This window comes from Homalodisca vitripennis, chromosome 7 (genome assembly GCF_021130785.1).
Source record: "Homalodisca vitripennis isolate AUS2020 chromosome 7, UT_GWSS_2.1, whole genome shotgun sequence".
Classification (NCBI taxonomy): Eukaryota; Metazoa; Arthropoda; class Insecta; order Hemiptera; family Cicadellidae; genus Homalodisca; species Homalodisca vitripennis.
In genome coordinates this window covers 139,969,379-139,990,475 of record NC_060213.1, presented here as the reverse complement: position 1 = coordinate 139,990,475, position 21,097 = coordinate 139,969,379, and the positions used below count along the sequence as shown (strand labels likewise).

General features: G+C 33.7%; 1 protein-coding gene across 1 annotated transcript in view; it reads left to right on the top strand.

The window, feature by feature from the left end:
- LOC124366430 (ecdysone receptor-like) overlaps positions 1–21,097 on the top strand; it is a 653,070-nt gene that overhangs the window by 315,036 nt on the left and 316,937 nt on the right. The window contains 1 exon segment of the mRNA XM_046822979.1: positions 5,705–5,732. The gene's annotated coding sequence lies outside the window, so the exon portion shown is untranslated.

Sequence of the window (21,097 nt, the reverse complement as noted above, 5' to 3'; positions counted from 1 at the left end):
ATTATCTACAAGAACCGTGTCCGGTAAAGCTCTCAGAAGAAAACACTAATGTAAGAAGTTCCGCATAATGTACAAATCATTAGCCAGAAAGTAGAGAAACTAAGTTGTCTCAAATCAGCCATAATTCACTGGGAAATTAAACTTTCAGTACACCAAAAGCTTGTGGTGAGTTTGTTACCGAAGTTGTACCGAAGTAAAAGGGACTGTTTTAGTTTTATTCCCGCCACTGTACTTGTTAAAGAAATAGTCTTTGCCAATTTCTTGGATTCTAATTCTTGTTATTGTCCTAAATTCTCCATGTTTTCACGACTTTCGTAATATTAGTTATTTAATTATCCGCTTTCACATTAATTTTAATTGCCATAACGCAACAATAGTAATTAAAATATTGCATCTGATACAAATACACCTCAGACATAGTATTTTGTTTTTTTTTTGTGGGTTTATTCTATAATAAATCCACAATTTATAGTTGTGCGTATTAAATAATAAATTGTATTGTATTTGTTCACCTTTCAAAGCCAACATTCAGTTTGAAGTCTATGTACCCTTTCAGTCTGGATTTTTCTATATCCTGTTGGACTTTGACCTGTATTTGATGATTCATGACTCATTTGTAATTCTGTAAATTTGATGTAGAGATAAGTTGCAATTGTTTTATTTGTGGGAGTGACGATGGCCGAGCGGTCCAAGACGTTGGACTTTTGGTCTGAGCTGTAAGTTCAAACCCTGTCTGTGACCGTAGCACTTTTTATCAGTATCATCGACCTTGTACAGTACTGACTCTCCCTCTTATTCTGTTTGATAAAATCCTCGCACAGGCCATTGTCCCATGAGGAAGGGCAACATAAGACTTGAAAGGGGATCGTCCTTAAAAAAAATTGTGTAAAAACGTTTACGGAAGATTACTCTTTATGTAAGTTAATTTTCAAATTTCATTTTAGGTCTAATAATTTACATATTGAAGAGAACTTTTTTAGCAAGATTATAGGGCACATTTTGTAGGAAGGTTTTTAGCAGAAATAATATTTAGGTCTGTTATATTCTTCTGTATGTCCTTACAGCTTTGCCATGATCACCTTAAAAGCTTCACTGAAAAAGAATAATCATGCTCAAAATTCCCATATTGAATTATTAAAAAATAGCTTTGATATCAATAACAATACTTCACATTTATGAGTTTTTATTGCAAAATAACGCGTTGTTGTTGTTTTAAACAATGGTGTAGGGTTTTAAATTATTGAACTATTGGAAAAATAGCGTACTGCAAATTAAAACAAATGATTGCTTTATTATTGTCATAGATAGATTCAACTATACATTCATATTGTTTAGTATGTCAGTTCACTGAATCTTACGAAGTATTCAACTGAAAGCCACGTGATTTCTTTTCATCCTTTCATGTTAGTAGTTCAATAAGAATGCGTTTTACTTTTTCGACTTGCCCTTCCGCCGTGCCCTTTTACAATAGAAACAATTGACACGTATGAACCGGTTTTCGTCTTATCGAGACTAGTATATCTAAGTTTAGAATCGATTTGTTTAACTAGGATATTCGACTAATCGGTTTTCGTCTTATTGAGACTAGTATATCTAAGTTTAGAATAGATTTGTTTAACTAGGATATTCGACTAATCGGTTTTCGTCTTATCGAGACTAGTATATCGTAAGTTTAGAATCGATTTGTTTAACTAGGATATTCGACTAATCGGTTTTCGTCTTATCGAGACTAGTATATCTAAGTTTAGAATCGATTTGGTTAACTAGGATATTCGACTAATCCGTTTTCATCTTATCGAGACCAGTGCATATAAGTGTTTCTTATTAAGATCCGGATGAGATTATCGCATGTATGATTCTCTTCCAATGTCTATAGAGCTACTTTAATATAGGAAAATGCCCCCTTTGTACGTACGGACTTTTTGATTTCTAGCTAATAAGAAGCCTCTGACTTCAGTACCACGATATATTGGCATTAATTTGACATTTAGCGATTCAGAAGTGAATCTGGATATTTAAACATCTACCAATGTCCACCACTGTTATTCAAAATTCTTAAACAGGTTGTTTACTATGTCTCTCCTATAGGTTTGAGCGCGAATACGCAGGTAACGGCTAGTATTAATATTAGCGTTGATGGAATTTTTGCAATGTGTTTTATCCCCAAGACCGGTTTAGATGTCATCATCAATCAGAAACATCATCATCAGTCATGTTTATATGTGATTTATCTCGTCTGCATGGTCGCCAATGATGTTAAAATAAGGCACGCACAATGAAACTATAAAATACATCCAAATTTAAAACTGGATACTTGATTGGTTAGTCAACTATTCCTAACTTAACTCACTGTTGTGAAGTTTGCGGACAAACTCGATGTCAAGAAACCGGGCCAGGCTATTTAAACAGTCCTGCGGCAAATAAACATGAATATTTATTAATTTCAACAGAAAACTGTGTAACGATGAATGGCTACATAAAACGCTCAACTGAAGATTCATCTTCTGCATTATTGGCCTTGAGTAAGATTTTCCGCAACGATCTTTAAAAAGTCTGAATCTCGTTTTCCTTCAGATAGATGTAAAAGTTGCTTCAAGCTACTTATGCCATAAAATAAATGCAAAAAGTTCGAAACTTTGCCTCTTTTCAGAACAAACTTTGAATTGATTATAATATCTTTCATGACTTTCAGTGAAACTGTTCATATCAGACTGTACATGGTAAGACGTTAAAGAGTGGCTGGTTTTATATTCTTTAAAGAGTTATATTTAATCTGTAAAATACATTACACTATTACAAATTGTGCCGTTAATTTACATGAAATGGTATCATCGATAAGCACGGTTATTCTTACCGTAACAGGTTGAGCGGTCTTTGGTTCTTTGAGGCAAATCTAGAAACCTGTAATCAATTGTGACAATGAAATGTAATATACGGTAAAATATATACGGACACTGTATTGCTAGACTTTAGCTGTCAGAAGCTCTAACCGAATCGAAGGAACAGAATGAGTGAATTATTTCAAAATTGCCTCAATTGAAAGAGCAGAATTCTGTTGATGTTATTGCCGCTCTTTATCTCATTGTGACATAAAATGGTGTAAAACTTGTGATAAGAGATATTGCTAAATAGACAATTAACCCATAGCATACAATGTCTTTAAATCATTTATTCTAAACCATCCAACTGTATTTAACATAAACACAGATAGGCGTAATTGTTTTTATTGTTGTTCAATTGACAGTTATGTCTTTAATCGTTTAAGCAATTAAATTTCCATTTATTTTACAAACAACTATTAAATGGAAGACAACTAACTTGTAGTAGAAGTAATTTTAGATCAACGAAAGTAACTTCCTTAAATTTCGAGAAAAAATATTCTTTACAAATGAGTAACTTATAGAGGAAGTAATCTTTGATCAACAAATATAACTTCTAGAGAATGTATTCGTAACTTCTAGAAAAAATGCTGTTGGCAAATGAGTAACTACTAGTAACTTCTAGAAAAAATATTCTTGACAAGTGAGTTACTTCTAGAGGAAGTAATCTTAGACCAACAAATATAGCTTCTAGAGAAAGTATTTCTAAATTCTAGAAAAAAATTCTCATGGCAAATGAGTAACTACTAGAGGAAGTAATCTTAGACCAACAAATATAGCTTCTAGAGAAAGTATTTCTAAATTCTAGAAAAAAATTCTCATGGCAAATGAGTAACTACTAGAGGAAGTAATCTTAGACCAACAAATATAGCTTCTAGAGAAAGTATTAGTAAATTCTAGAAAAAAATGCTCTTGGCAAATGAGTAACTACTGGAGGAAGTAATCTTAGACCAACAAATATAGCTTCTACAGAAAGTATTCGTAAATTCTAGAAGAAAATGCTCTTGGCAAATGAGTAACTACTAGAGGAAGTAATCTTAGACCAACAAATATAGCTTCTAGAGAAAGTATTCGTAAATTCTAGAAAAAAATGCTCTTGGCAAATGAGTAACTTCTAGAGGAAGTATTCAGACCAACGAAAAACTTGTAGAAAACATATTCTTGACAAATGTGGGTTTTCACTCCATTTCTTGCTTTTGACTCTAGTTTTCTCCAAAAATACTTAACTTACAGTTCTAGTACCTGTTTTATTCAATTTATCAGGTCAAAAGCCATATGAAACTATTAAATTCACCCCTTAATCTAGCTTACCAGAACTTCAGCAAGACCTCGTTTTATACGGTAAGCAAAACTCTTTCGCTAGCCGTAACTCGCTAACGAAGCATTTCCGGACCCACGTTTATGTAATTTTTTTCATTATCTTTACATGTAGAATGACAGTTTCTGCATATCTTCGTGGAACACCATTTATATTAATAGACACAAACCAGTTGCGTCAAACCACACCACACAAGGATACGGAAAACTGTTTCAAAGGAGGATCTGAAATGTTGGAGAGATGTTCACCTGGTTGAAAAGGCGAAAAGGTTTTCGCGGCGAAGGAGATGAAACAAGTATTCAACCCGACGAAACAAAAGAACCGTATAGAACTGAATCCTCTCCAGTAGCTTTGAGAGTTGGAAAATTGAAGTACGTGTAATTTAAGCTGTGTATTTCATTACGTATGCCCGAATTCAGTCGCAAAGAAAGGTAATTTGTCTGTAAGCTTTCCTTTTTCAAAGGCAAAAGAACAGAGAAATTTTATTGTTTACAACAGGAAAGCACGTCTTGAAAAGCCCCTCCTTGATATCCAGGCCATTGTAGAATAACATCTGTCAGATTAGGTATTGAACCACAATAAATATCCTTTCAGACCCGCAGGAATGTGCACCAAGTTGAAATGTCCTGTTTTTAGCAGCAGTCACAAATGTTGAATAGGATATATTTTAAAAATTGGAATATGTTTTCGTAATTGGAGTTATTTTTAGTGTGTTATGTGTTAACTCCACAACTCAGTTTTTGCTTATAAAAATATAATTTCTTCAAAACGTGTTGTTTTTGTAAATGCTATTTTATTAAAAATACCTTAATTCGTGTAAATACTGTGCACATTTTTATCACCAGTCATTTTATTTAAACATAATTACAAACTTTCCTTGATTTCCCAATTTTACCAGGTGTAATTTCATATGCAGTGATCACAAACTTTTCTATTCAGGGAAATTATCTGAAAGGGCTTTGAATATAAGATAAAAATATATTCTAAACCCAAAATGAATTGCATTACCTTACACTTACAATGTTTATAATAATACAATACACCGTTCACAGTTTGTTATTAACGATGGAAAAGGATAATGGGATTTTGAACATTTGAATCGTTATATGTTACAAAAGGTATAACACCACGTTTCATGGATTGAGCTCTACCACCTTTTTCAGGTGAAAAACCTCAGATATCAAAAAACTAAAAAGATAATAATTAAGTGATACCTGTTGAACTGTATGAAGTCCAGACTGGAAAGAATAAACCAAAGCGACGTCACTGCACAGGAGCCAAGAGCACAAACAACACGTCACACTGGAACTAATGCGAAACAAACGACGTGAAGAAGAGGGTAGATTTCAATCCCCGAAACGTAGTGTTATGCTTTTATTTTAACATATATCGGTGGTAAATTACCGAAATCCTATTATCAATTTAACACTATTCAGTTAAATTCGTGCTTTCTTTAGTTTTATTTTACATACTCGTCTTACTTATCTTGTTTTTTTTTCTGTTTCAGACGGAAACTTTCAATTTCTGAACTAAAGGTAAGATATGATAAGAGTCCTTACATTAGAACTAGTATTCTTTCTTAAACTTGAGTTTGCTGTAATGTATTGTACGAAGTAATTACGGCTTTTATTGAGCATTGCAAATTAAAACACAATAAAGAAATGCTGGTTATGTTTATATTATTTTTTACCATTATTGTTAAAACCCTCGGTGAAATTGTGGATGATAAATCAAGAAGAGCATAAGATTTATTCATAAAGGTGTCTCTTTGAATTTTACATGATATGAAACAGTAGGAGCAGGTTGGTTGCATAGAAATATACCACCAACAGTAACACATGATACATTGTTCTCCTACGAAGCTCTGTGTATACATGTGTACTTATGAGTATGTGACAAAACCTGCTGAAGATAATATTATGCTTCTCTATAGAAAATGTGTATTAATTGTGATTAAAAGATTTACATGTATTTCAATAAAATATGATTTTAAAACAATTATATTTTTGTGTAAAAAATAAAACTTTTTCGCATTTTTACTAAAAGAATTTCTTTTTTATCTTTAGCTAATTTTCGTGAATCTTATTTCAAGATACACCAAATCACGGTGTTAAATAACTGAACTTCTACTTGTAATTATAAAAGAAGGTTATTTTTCTATCAGATGGTTTATTTTTATCTTAACGGTCTATGACTTTCAAATTAAAACCAACCAAGTCCTATTGCAACACCCTACGCTATTTCTATTTCTCACCCTTATTCAGCTTGCGGAATTCCCCACGTAAGTCTATATAGTCTTGAGAATGGGAAGATTGAAGGGTTGTTAAAGGAAATTGGCTCTTAAAAAATGTTATTAAAAAATCAGAACAACAAAATAGCACTGAACTTCTACGTTGCCGTTTTTTATGTCTTCAGATGGACATGACTTCCAGATTCCAGGAGTCAATCTGTAACAGCGTCCCATTCCAGACGCTGCACTAACAGGAAGGTGAACTGGAGCTAAACTCAACATTCGCATTTAATCAACCATTCCCACCATAGCTACGTTATGTGTATACTAGCACTCCCCCAGCATATTATACACGACAATCAGGTCTGCATCGGAAATCTTTTTCAGGTAAGAAAAACTATGTACGGTTCATATCGGGGAAAACGCCAAGACGCCGTTAATTATCAGGTGAATTGTAGAGATGGGTTTATATTTTGTCAAAATATGGCAAGATTGACAACAACGTGACAAACCCTAACACACGTTATAGTGCTATTTCCTAGCATTCAGTGCAGAAAGTACCTGGAAAAACATTTAAGACCTACGAAAAGGTTTGTAACCCTATAGAATACCTATCAAGAAATCCCTCTGGCATTGTCAAACATGAAGCAGGTGAAGAATTAATAAAAATTAACCATATTTAAGTTGCGTTTATTTTCACTTAAAACCTATATAATCTTGAAATTAACCATGTTTAATTATAAAAAATTAAAATCCTCTCAGTTTTTTTATATTTTTCTTCGATGTGCGCACAAGTTTATTGACAAGCAAAGTCCTTTAGTGAAAATTATTATAATAAATAAATAGAGATCGGAATAGTTACGATAACAGTTAAGTAATTGGCACTTTACGTAAAACGCGACAAATTTCATAGAGTTCTGATACATTTACAGCACATAGCGCGATTCTAATTATAATCAGCAATGAACTGGAACAATGAGTGGCGGTCTGCTGTGAGACAATAAATCCGTAGCGGACACAGTATTGTGCTGCGTTTATCGGATAATGAGACGTTTCCAATTACGGCCGCTGAAGATCGGATCGCCGCGATCATTTGTCTGGGAGCGCACCGCATTCAGAGCACTGCAGCGCGCCGCTATTTGCATCCAGTGCACTTCGGCCGCACAAAATAAACATCCCATTCCGAAGATAGCCTGGCATTACTGAGCTGCACCATAGCGGCCTGATGTGATCCTGATACTTGGGGCGGGACTTCACCTCGGAAAATACCAAACTTTCTGCGATCGTCTTCGTTTGTGAGCACTGGAAATCGTGCTAAAACAAATCATGTTTTTTGTTCATTTTAGAACCATTTTATGGAACAACTCTCTTTATTTGTGGTGTTATTGGCTGAGCGTTAGCGAAGCCTATAATTCAAGGGGCTGAAGAAATTTTATTTGTCGGTTGCACTGAAGGCAACATCGATTTGGATAATGGTACATGTCACTCACTCCGTGTGAATTGGCTGAGCGTTATTGAACACTTTTAAATTGAACCTTTTATTTTTTGTAATTTTTCTGAACCGCCATGAAATATCCTTTATTCATTCTTAACTACCATAGAAATCTTTACTGACTCTACGTGTTCTGCTCCACCAGTTGCGTAATGACACCAGTGTGGTAATGAACTCATACCTAACGATTACATAACGCTTCAATATCTGATCAGTTTTTTTAGCTAGATTAACGAATCTTACAACGAGAAAGCTTTGTAGTATTTATACTTTGTCGTCTAATTAGACTAGTGTGAGAGAGCAGTAGAAGTACTTGGTCAGTGCACGAGCTGTAAGTGTGTTATTAACATAACACATCAATCATTGTTTCGTAAGGGGTCACTAAGGAGTTACGTAATAGTATTTTATACAACTGTTACGTATTAACGGCCATAGCGCTCGAGGGCGATATGAAATTTAATGTAGGTTTTCCATACAAACTTTATATTTATAGTATTTAAACGATCCGTATTTTCAGATAATCGCGATTTTAACAATTTATTGCAATTGAGACACTGAAATCTAAAGTTGCTGAATTGAAAGATTTATGAACTTATGTCGAGTTTCTGCTTAAATGGCTGTACTTATATTGTAATATAACTCAAATTTCATGTAAATGATATAATTTTGTTAGAAATAATACACAGTAAAAAAGCTGTAATAAATAACTGTAATTACAACGTTTTTGTATCGTACAGCTTAGATAAATGTCCAATCGTTAATTTGGTTCACTGGTTCGATTGTTATTGTGGTCGCTTATTGTACTGCAGGCATTTTTCGGTCCCTACCTCCTAATTCTACAGTAGATGCTTCTGAATGGGTTGTAAAGGTTACCTCAAGAAAAACTTTAGGTGTTACTCATTTTCACAGGGTGAGACAAACGTAAGATGCACTGCAAAGACCGTAATAAGTACAACCCACGTACTGCAGCGCCATATTGGATTAAATTGCTTTCTCTATAGCACGCAATGTAGCGCGGTACACCGCTGCAGCGCGGCGATACATCATCTCTGTCGCTGTTTGTCTTTACTTACACACATCTAACCCACAAGTTGTTTTATTGCAACAATGAACACTTGGGGTACTTCATCTCTACTATATTACTTGTTGTCTATTTGAAACATCACTGGCAACGATACATTTCACGTATTTAATGGTTATTGTCATGATAATTACGTTTTAGAAGTATTTATCTAGTAATTAACCCATTTTATACCACACTTGGTAGTAGAAGTGTAATGGTTGGTAATCTCAAAAATATTGACTTTCAGTTTTTTGTTTTCGTGCATTTTTAGCTTTTAAATAACCAAAATTCTGATGAGCAGTTTCTATTTCATAAGCACATAAGAATAGCGCTGCACAAATTGTTTAAAAGGTTACTTCAGAACTCACCATGTCCGAATGTTATCTCTTAATAGGAACGTTTTTTACTCAGCAATCGCAAAAGATATCTACATTATTATTGTTCCTTACTAACTGCTGTTTAAAATCAACTAAGAATTGTAATTGTATCTTGTCCAATATAGTTTTAGATTTTATATGTAAATTTTGAAATCGTTAAAAATTTAGAAAACAAGCTATGATATCTTGTACAGTTCCTGAGAAAAGTGTTCCTAAAGTTGGACAGTTTAGTATAGGCGAGATAGTATCATCCGACTCCTTTTAAATAAGTAATGATCCTCAGTCAATATTTACCTTATGTTTTGATTATGCGGACGGATATATCTATTCCAAGAACTGTTGATGATTCACTGATTTCACTTTTCTCCTTGATCTTTCCTGAAACAAAACACACTGTAAACCATATAAAACGTGGTTTTACTAGTAAAAAAGCTTTTCCAAGCAAACTTGATTCCTGTTGCTCATGTAGACTATTCAGCTCATGTAGTGTAATTAAGGAGATATGATCAGGTCATTGTTTGGATATGAGTAGAATTTTAATGAATTTCCAGAAAGTTTTCACTGTTAAAAATTTTAGTCCTTTTTGACTCCATGAAATGCCCTATTTTGTCCATTTCTTATCTTACATTAATGTGTCGTTATTGCTTCACTTTTTTAAGCATTAAATTCTTATGTATATTATTTTCTTTTTTTCAATGGAACGATCGCACTGCTTTTTCATGGAACTGGTTTATTGGTAACCTTTTTCCTGTCTATTGGAAAACACACGTCAGATAGGTCTACTGTACACATTTAGACCATTATATTAGCCGTTATATATCGAAGCCAAATCTGAACAGCCTCGTTTTTTTCGAAACATATTTACTACGTTCACACAGCGGAGATTGCAAGTAATGACAGGAAACCAGGTTTAGAAACATTGTTAATTTGAAATAAAATTCATTAAAATAGCACAATTTAAAATATGCCTTTATTGAGTATTTCGTAGTTAACTAATTAGAGTTCCTAATCATTAAAATTTGCTCTTTAAGTTTAGAATTGAGAAATTTCAAGAAGGTCCACATTGCGATTAACGATCAATTTAACAATTTCTCTACGACTTTTAAGTAAAACACAACAATTTTTTAAAAACAAACGTTTAAAGGAATTTAAATTTTATAAAGAAACGTTACGTAATTTAAGATAGTAGCCATTACAGTTTTATAGCTGTTTAGGTAAACGAAAGCTATTTGAAAGTTTGTGTAGTCTCGGAAATAATGTGTCAACATATTATGATAAAATATTTCTTATTCATGGTTAATTGGGTTTTTTTAGAAAGTTTTGTGAAAAGAAGAACAAGAAAATGTAGAAACAGTCGTATACATGTTTCACAAAAATACCCTTCCACTATATTATGGTCAATGGCAGCACAACCCTACGGGTCCATAGCTTATACAGCTACGTCATCGTTTATATAAAGCTAGACGTTTCTAAATGAAAAGTCTTTTATGCCCTTAAGAAAAGGGCGTACGAACCCATCCCATGTCGATTCAAAACAGTCAATTTACCTCACGATTTTGGATTTTCCTAAAAATGGGCCCCTTTATATGTACTCGTATACTAATATTAATAATGATTTATTACTCTAAAATTTTACATTTTATATTCAGTCGTTATTATTTTGTGCTGATTACAAAATTACCTAACTTCTCTAGTTTGAACGCTTTTAATTTTACATCGAATAATGAAACAATTTTAAATTTTATCTGTGTTTTTAGTACACTTAAAGTTCAAGTATTTAACAGGAGTCAGAGTCCAGGCACTGCTGCACTAAGAGGAAGGTAGACTGGAGCTAAACCAACATTCACTCACGTTGTATCAACTCTTCCCACCATAGTCACGTTACGTGTAGAAAACTCGGTTGTTCCACCGAGCAAGTGGTTTTGTCTCAAAAATCGTACTGGAATCAAAAACTGTGCACCTATGAGACAATGAGAATACCTTTCTCCTAGATTGCACTACATTTTGTAGTCTTGGTGTTTCTGGTATCGAAAAGATGTAAAGTGTTCCTTTGAGCATCTTCGTCACTGACTTTTTTGGAAGAACATGACTCCAAATTCCAGGAGTCAAGTCTTTGACAGCGTCAGATCCCAGACGCTGCACTAAGAAGAAGGTGAACTGGAGCTAAACTCAACATTAACATTATCTAAAGCATTGTGAGATCAGTATAAAAAACATTTTTTCAAATCCCAAAATGGGTTGCACCACCGTAATCGACACAGTGTTCCGGTCTCTATAAACACTGCACAAACATAGTTCGGTTGTTAATATGACAATCGCAGTACTGTGGTACTGGCACATTCACCTAGCGCTAAGTGGAAATGAATGAACATAGTTCGGTTGTTAATATGACAACCGCAGTACTGTGGTACTGGCACATTCACCTAGCGCTAAGTGGAAATGAATGAACATAGTTCGTTTGTTAATATGACAACCGCAGTACTGTGGTACTGGCACATTCACCTAGCGCTAAGTGGAAATGAATGAACATAGTTCGGTTGTTAATATGACAACCGCAGTACTGTGGTACTGGCACATTCACCTAGCGCTAAGTGGAAATGAATGAACATAGTTCGGTTGTTAATATGACAACCGCAGTACTGTGGTACTGGCACATTCACCTAGCGCTAAGTGGAAATGAATGAACATAGTTCGTTGTTAATATGACAACCGCAGTACTGTGGTACTGGCACATTCACCTAGCGCTAAGTGGAAATGAATGAACATAGTTCGTTTGTTAATATGACAACCGCAGTACTGTGGTACTGGCACATTCACCTAGCGCTAAGTGGAAATGAATGAACATAGTTCGGTTGTTAATACGACAACCGCAGTACTGTGGTACTGGCACATTCACCTAGCGCTAAGTGGAAATGAATGAACATAGTTCGGTTGTTAATATGACAACCGCAGTACTGTGGTACTGGCACATTCACCCAGCGCTAAGTGGAAATGAATGTTGCTTTACGAGATTAATAGAAGTTAGCAGTTATCGGTAACACAATTACGTGTTCATAAATACATGGCTTTATTTATTCCCCGGAACGACGAGTTTAGTATTGATAGATCTGCAATAATTTAATAGGTTCTGCAGCATTTCTGCTGTGTTCAGAACAATTAATATTGTTTGTGTGTACATTATTGTTACAGTTACTCGACTGTTTAAACGTCGATTAAACGTAGATATCTATCAACAATGCCGTCCTTTGCAATGCTCTTAATGATTTCGTATGGATAAAAATACTTAAGGAATGTTTGAAGAGAGATGGATACTAAGTTGTGATGCTAAAATAGTTTAAATTATGGACTCCGATCGAGAAAAAAGCCTCTGGAAGGAAACGTGCAAAGAGTTTCAATATTTTTGTGTAAAATTAAAGTGAGAAAAACAATTCTTTGTTCTAAACTTTGAGGACTTATCATACATTATTTTAATATATTAATTGAGGCTTTTATAAGTTCTATTTAAAAATGCAAACGATTTTTAGAACATTTTAAATTGATTATTGTGTATCTTTTAGTTGCTTTTCACTTAACTGTTTCAAAGGCAATAAAACGTTTCTCAATGATTGCGTGTATAAATGAAGAACTTGGATATTTCGTATTTTATTTTCAGACAACTTTCTCTAGAAAACCTACAATCAGCCTCACCCATTTTGCCAATATCAGAATATTGGCACAAATTTGAGGAAATTATTTTTTTAGATGTTCAAGACCTGTTTGGGTTTATTAAGATTTCTATTTAAAAGGTCAAAATATCGGCTAAAGTTGAAAGCAAATTCCAGAAAAAAAAAACAGGACTTCAACTTCTTAAAGTTCTCTGATCTAATCAAATAAAATCTAGTTTCATATTTCCATCGGAGTTCTACAGATGCGGTGTACATTTATTTAGTACTTTATCTTAAAATGCCACAATTTAATCTATATCGGGTATATGGTTAGTAAAAAAGAGGTTCCGGGTAGTTTGATAAGGCTTATGTACTTATTAATACATCCAACTTAATTGCTGGTCATAATATTCTGACTAGAGTTAAAGAGTGCATGTGTATAAAACATCCATATTTGTTATGAACAAACTAGTAAAATGAAATTAGTGGAAATTACCTCCTTAGGTTTGGATGTAAAAAAGCCTCCTTTTTAACCCTTATTGTACTTACCTTGAGATACAAACGAGTATAAGTATCATATAAATAGAATAAGAGGTACAGTCTGTGCAGTTAAAGTGAACGGAACTGTTACAGCTGAGAGGGGTATTCCTATTTTAAGAACAATTATAGAGGTTGTTAAAGGAGCTTCAGTCACGGATGAATTATTCAGGGTTTCCTTTTCACTCTTTTTGCCGTTAAGAGATCCTCGTGTATGATATAAGGCTCTTATCTATTTTTATCTTTCCACATTCGAACTCGAATGTCAGGTTTTTAATACATTATTAATGCGTTAAAATGTGTACAATTTATATTTTCCCTTTAGGATCATTCATTACAATTTCCCAACCATTTCTCCTGCTTCTTTTCCCTTCTCCTTTCGTGAAGTTCTCATCCACAGTATTCTTAAATTATATTCTCAACCTAATACTGAAAAGGTATTTAATACATTATTAATACGTTAAAATATTTACAATTCAGATTTTCCCTTAAAGACCATTCATTACAATTTCCCAGCCTTTTCTCCTCCTTCTTTTCCTATCCCCTTTCTTGAAGTCTTCATCCACTGTATTCTTCAATTATATTCTCAATCTAATATTAAAAATAAATCCTAGAGGGAAAGATCGAGTCTTAAATATTTACTTTCATTAATATTATTATAAAATACAGATTGAGTATATATGATCAGGAGAAATTTAGAATTCAAAAATGTAATAATAGATAAATGGAAATATTTCACTGCAAGCTCTAAACAGAATAATCGAAATCACAACAAATAAAATTTATAAAATTAAAACCATGCAAACATAAATTTATCGGCCTACTCTACAGTGGTTTTTGGAAAGTTTGTATGTATCTTTGTTTTTTTTTTACTAACCAGTTTAGGTGGTTTTTTTTTAACCTTCCAATTCAATTCCACAATTTGGCCAACAATTTTAAACTACGTACAGTTAAGAGGAACTCAGTGCCGTACGCATCTACTTTGCGTAACGTCAACACAGACCAATGTTTAATAAGTCCTTCACTATAACTGCCTGTACATTACATAGACTGTGTTTCAGATATAGCTGCGCCGTTGAAGAAATATTGCCCCAATTAAGTATTAACAAAGGGGGTGCCTGAGTGCCGATTATTGTGATTTGACCTGGTGAATAAATAGGTGTAGTGGTATAAATATATTTCTTTTTTATTATGATTTAAAGTGGAATAAATTCATGTATTACCTTAATACTTATGCACAATCGATAATTATAAGTTTTATCCCAAGAAGTAATGATTAAAAACTAATGATTGCTGCCATTTGGCATTTGAGGTGAAAAATTCTAAAAAATATCAAATTTCCGAATCAATAGCTGCATACAAACTATTTGAGGTAAATACAATGTATTGTATTACATTTGAGAAAGGACTAAAAATACACAATAATAGGGTTTAAAAATCTAATAAAAGAAAGGTTTTTAGCTTTCTTTAGAGTTTAAATCTAAGTTTCAGCAAGTCATAAAACGTTATCAGGAAAACTGCGTTAAAAATGGAGAGAGAAGCACTGAGTACTGGCTGTAAGACGAATCTCTCAGCTGTTATAGATGTTCTCTGAGTTTAGTTTTCGGGGCATTTTATCCTGGTTTGCATCCTTTAAAAACAAAGAATTTTCTATGTACTATATGATTTATTTTTGCCATAAATTCATAAATCAGTCAACGATAATGCATGCTCCAATTTCTACCACAAATAACCACGCTTATGACCACGTACATATCAATCTACACTTTCAGTGCGGCTACTGTCCTGGGCTATCATTGTATGGGGTTGTCTTCATGTGGATCTCAAACCTCATATTTACGTTTGTCAGCTTTTATTTGATCTGGTTTTAAAACATGAAAAAAAACATTAGTGTCAGAAACCACTGAATGAACAGTTTTTGCCGAAACATATCTTTCTTATAATGCAGGTGATATATTAATGCCGAAACATATCTGTCTGTCTTATAATGTAGGTGATATATTAATGCCGAAACATATCTGTCTTGTAATGCAGGTGATATATTAATGCCGAAACATATCTGTCTGTCTTATAATGTAGGTGATATATTTAATGCCAAAACATATCTGTCTTGTAATGCAGGTGATATATTAATGCCGAAACATATCTGTCTGTCTTATAATGTAGGTGATATATTTAATGCCGAAACATATCTGTCTTGTAATGCAGGTGATATATTAATGCCGAAACATATCTGTCTGTCTTATAATGTAGGTGATATATTTAATGCCAAAACATATCTGTCTTATAATGCGGTGATATATTAATGCCGAAACATATCTGTCTGTCTTATAATGTAGGTGATATATTTAATGCCGAAACATATCTGTCTTATAATGCAGGTGATATATTAATGCCGAAACATATCTGTTTGTCTTATAATGTAGGTGATATATTTAATGCCGAAACATATCTGTCTTATAATGCAGGTGATATATTAATGCCGAAACATATCTGTCTGTCTTATAATGTAGGTGATATATTAATGCCGAAACATATCTTTCTTATAATGCAGGTGATATATTAATGCCGAAACATATCTGTCTGTCTTATAATGTAGGTGATATATTTAATGCCGAAACATATCTTTCTTATAATGCAGGTGATATATTAATGCCGAAACATATCTGTCTGTCTTATAATGTAGGTGATATATTTAATGCCGAAACATATCTTTCTTATAATGCAGGTGATATATTAATGCCGAAACATATCTGTTTGTCTTATAATGTAGGTGATATATTTAATGCCGAAACATATCTGTCTTATAATGCAGGTGATATATTAATGCCGAAACATATCTGTCTGTCTTATAATGTAGGTGATATGTTTAATGCCGAAACATATCTTTCTTATAATGCAGGTGATATATTAATGCCGAAACATATCTGTTTGTCTTATAATGTAGGTGATATATTTAATGCCGAAACATATCTGTCTTATAATGCAGGTGATATATTAATGCCGAAACATATCTGTCTGTCTTATAATGTAGGTGATATATTTAATGCCGAAACATATCTTTCTTATAATGCAGGTGATATATTAATGCCGAAACATATCTTTCTTTTAATGCGGTGATATATTAATGCCGAAACATATCTGTCTGTCTTATAATGTAGGTGATATATTTAATGCCGAAACATATCTTTCTTATAATGCAGGTGATATATTAATGCCGAAACATATCTGTCTGCCTTATAATGTAGGTGATATATTTAATGCCGAAACATATCTTTCTTATAATGCAGGTGATATATTAATGCCGAAACATATCTGTTTGTCTTATAATGTAGGTGATATATTAATGCCGAAACATATCTGTCTGTCTTATAATGTAGGTGATATGTTTAATGCCGAAACATATCTTTCTTATAATGCAGGTGATATATTAATGCCGAAACATATCTTTCTTATAATGCAGGTGATACATTAATGCCGAAACATATCTGTCTGTCTTATAATGTAGGTGATATATTTAATGCCGAAACATATCTGTCTTGTACTGCAGTTGATATATTAATGCCGAAACATATCTGTCTGTCTTATAATGTAGGTGATATATTTAATGCCGAAACATATCTGTCTTGTACTGCAGTTGATATATTAATGCCGAAACATATCTGTCTTGTACTGCAGTTAATGCCGAAACATATCTGTCTGTCTTATAATGTAGGTGATATATTAATGCCGAAACATATCTGTCTGTCTTATAATGTAGGTGATATATTAATGCCGAAACATATCTGTCTGTCTTATAATGTAGGTGATATATTTAATGCCGAAACATATCTGTCTTGTACTGCAGTTGATATATTAATGCCGAAACATATCTGTCTTGTAATGCAGTTAATGCCGAAACATATCTGTCTGTCTTATAATGTAGGTGATATATTTAATGCCGAAACATATCTGTCTTGTACTGCAGTTGATATATTAATGCCGAAACATATCTGTCTTGTACTGCAGTTGATATATTAATGCCGAAACATATCTGTCTTGTACTGCAGTTGATATATTAAATGCCGAAACATATCTATCTTGTACTGCAGTTGATATATTAATGCCGAAACATATCTGTCTTGTACTGCAGTTGATATATTAATGCCGAAACATATCTGTCTTGTACTGCAGTTGATATATTAATGCCGAAACATATCTGTCTTGTACTGCAGTTGATATATTAATGCCGAAACATATCTATCTTGTACTGCAGTTGATATATTAATGCCGAAACATATCTGTCTTGTACTGCAGTTGATATATTAATGCCGAAACATATCTGTCTTGTACTGCAGTTGATATATTAATGCCGAAACATATCTGTCTTGTACTGCAGTTGATATATTAATGCCGAAACATATCTGTCTTGTACTGCAGTTGATATATTAATGCCGAAACATATCTGTCTTGTACTGCAGTTGATATATTAATGCCGAAACATATCTGTCTTGTACTGCAGTTGATATATTAATGCCGAAACATATCTGTCTTGTACTGCAGTTGATATATTAATGCCGAAACATATCTGTCTTGTACTGCAGTTGATATATTAATGCCGAAACATATCTGTCTTGTACTGCAGTTGATATATTAATGCCGAAACATATCTGTCTTGTACTGCAGTTGATATATTAATGCCGAAACATATCTGTCTTGTACTGCAGTTGATATATTAATGCCGAAACATATCTGTCTTGTACTGCAGTTGATATATTAAATGCCGAAACATATCTATCTTGTACTGCAGTTGATATATTAATGCCGAAACATATCTGTCTTGTAATGCAGTTGATATATTAATGCCGAAACATATCTGTCTTGTACTGCAGTTGATATATTAATGCCGAAACATATATGTAGTTTTTATTTCTAATAAACACGTTTTGATGCTACGTTAATAATATGGATCAATTACATCAAACTAAATTAGCTTATAAGTACAAAGAGTTAAAGTTAATAATACAGTTAAAGAACCACTTAATTTACTTACCTTAGCTTAAAGATGGTGCATAATATAAATACTATGTGTTACGTCATATAAAGAAAATAAATATTAAAAAATCACTTTCAGTTTTTATGTTGATTACAAAAAAGAGGGTATCGGCTTTTGGGGCTTTTCAAACAAAATGCAACTTTGAACATTCATAACTTTAAAAATTGTGATGCGATTAAGACCAAATTGTTATACTAGTATTATTTTTTAGTACGAAATTATAACAATTTTTCATAAATTACTATTTTAATTATTATTCTTGACCGAGTGGTTTAAATGATTAGACCTTGGTGTCGTCATGTAGTTCTTAAAGTCGTTATCTCGGCTGTGTAGTTTTGTTAATCACTATCTAAAACTTTAATCTTTAACACAGTTTTTTTAGTTTACCTTTGGATAGGTTTTGTTCATCTACTTACTTGTTTGAAGCGCCAGACTGTCCAGAGCTTGTCAGTTTGTGGTAAACTTTAAACAGATTATATATCGGCCTCAGAATGGGGTCTAATAAAAACTATATGAAACAGAAATCCCCACTGATTGGGTCCGTACATCAAATTTTGGGATCACAGTTGTCAGTTTATCATTTCCATCCGGGTTACACATTCTTCTGAATATAGGTCATGTATGCTGTGACAATCCCGGGAGATTGGAAGCGAGTTGGCAGTGTGGTAAGGGGAAGGAGACCCTCGGGATTGCCGTTGTCATGGCGATTGACAACACTAATCGTTCTAAAACTAACATTTCACGTGGTTCAGTCTCCACGGACATGTTATTTGTGATTTTGCGTATGAATGTGAAATATAGGAGGATCGTGTGAATAGGCGAACTCTCAAATTGAGGGCGACACAGTTAGGTCAGTGCGGGGGGGGATGTCACGGCAACGATGTTCTGGTCTAGTGGATACGAGCGTTACCGCTTAGATAACCAGGTCAAGCAATGTCGAGCGTGCCTGCTCCTTGGATGGGTGACCGCTGGGAAATTCCGTCCCTGTATCGTCCCTGAATGCCTGGCTTTATATGTCACCTTTTAACTTTGATAGTCTTCAAATTGAGTGTCACAAAGGTTTCCCTTGGTGCATGCACAGCTGTGTGTGTGGTTTCTGTTGTTTGCTATTGTGGTTTCCCCTTATTCATTAGTATTGACTATTTTACAGTTATAGATCTCAAAATTGTATGACAAGAGAACGTTTTTTAATTTTTGTGTTTCTAGCTTATGGTTACAATTGGTTGTTTTGTGTTAACTTAAATACAAGCTGAAGGGCATGAGAGGTTGGCGAGCAAATTGAAGGTGTGCAGTTAACAATAAAAAAGACCTACGGATGAAGAGAGAGAAATATGTGCTGAAATATATTTAACCCTTTTAGTCACTTTCTAGTTTTACCTTCTCTAAAACATTTGTTTTTATCGGTTATTCACTATCGATTTCGAATAAAAACCATATTGCGTTTGAGGATGTTAGAGTCTGGACGGAGGATCAAATAATTTTTATTTGTCATTAATACATTTAAATTACATCAAGATTCAGAGGAAAATATTACCGAAGATATAATTCAAATATATGGTCTAACTTAAGCTCCCAGGGCGGTCAAGTAAGACAATGAAGCCGGTTTACGACTGGGGCGATTAAAGCGTACTTACAACGGCCATCCAAAGTTTGTCTGAGTCTGAGTACCGTACAGAGAGCTAATGGACGCGTCCGGACTGACGAAGTAAACCAGCTGAAGTATACTCAATAAAGATAAAAGCCAGGACAAGCAGAGTTTGCTTCAAACAAGAGACGTGAATACAGTGCCACACTACTTTGTGCGGTTATTTAAGAACGGGTTTAACTTGTAGATAAAAGACTGTACACCTTTATCTGCTTCCAAGTGTAGTTTAAACTTAGCTAAAGTGCTTTGAGTCAATTTACTCACTTTGTTGTGTACGTAATAATTCACAATGAAACGTGTAGACGGATTTCAATATTTTTATTCCACTAAAATAGTGTATTTAACTAATGAAATAAATAATTGTTACCACCATGGGACTATCGTCTTGTTTGCCCTGTTCAACAGGCCGCGTGCATTTTCCCACCAATGAATTTAGGAGTACACTAATTCTTCCCGTAAAAAGCTTCGTAAAGTTAAGCAATACAATCCTAACGACCTCTACATATTATTTCCGATTTTGCGTGTTTGGAAGCACTTCCGGTTCGAATGGCGTATGTTTCAATGCCATATTTGAGTTTACCTTGCTTCCCCGATCATGAAAAAATACATATGTTGGTCTAGAACGTTTATTTCGTTCAAAAAGCGTCTACTTTCGGTTCTTATAATTTCCCTCTGGTCTAAGGGATGCAGTGAGAATACAACTACCCTCCCACTGTACCAACTACCCAATAGTGAGTAGACCAACAAAGATTGGTATACCCAACGCTTTAAGCAACTGTAGTATATAGTTATAGTTAATTTCTTAAACTATTAAATAGTAATCATATCGCTTAATTTAGGAACAAACGCTCCAATAAATCAGGGATTTTATTTTTGT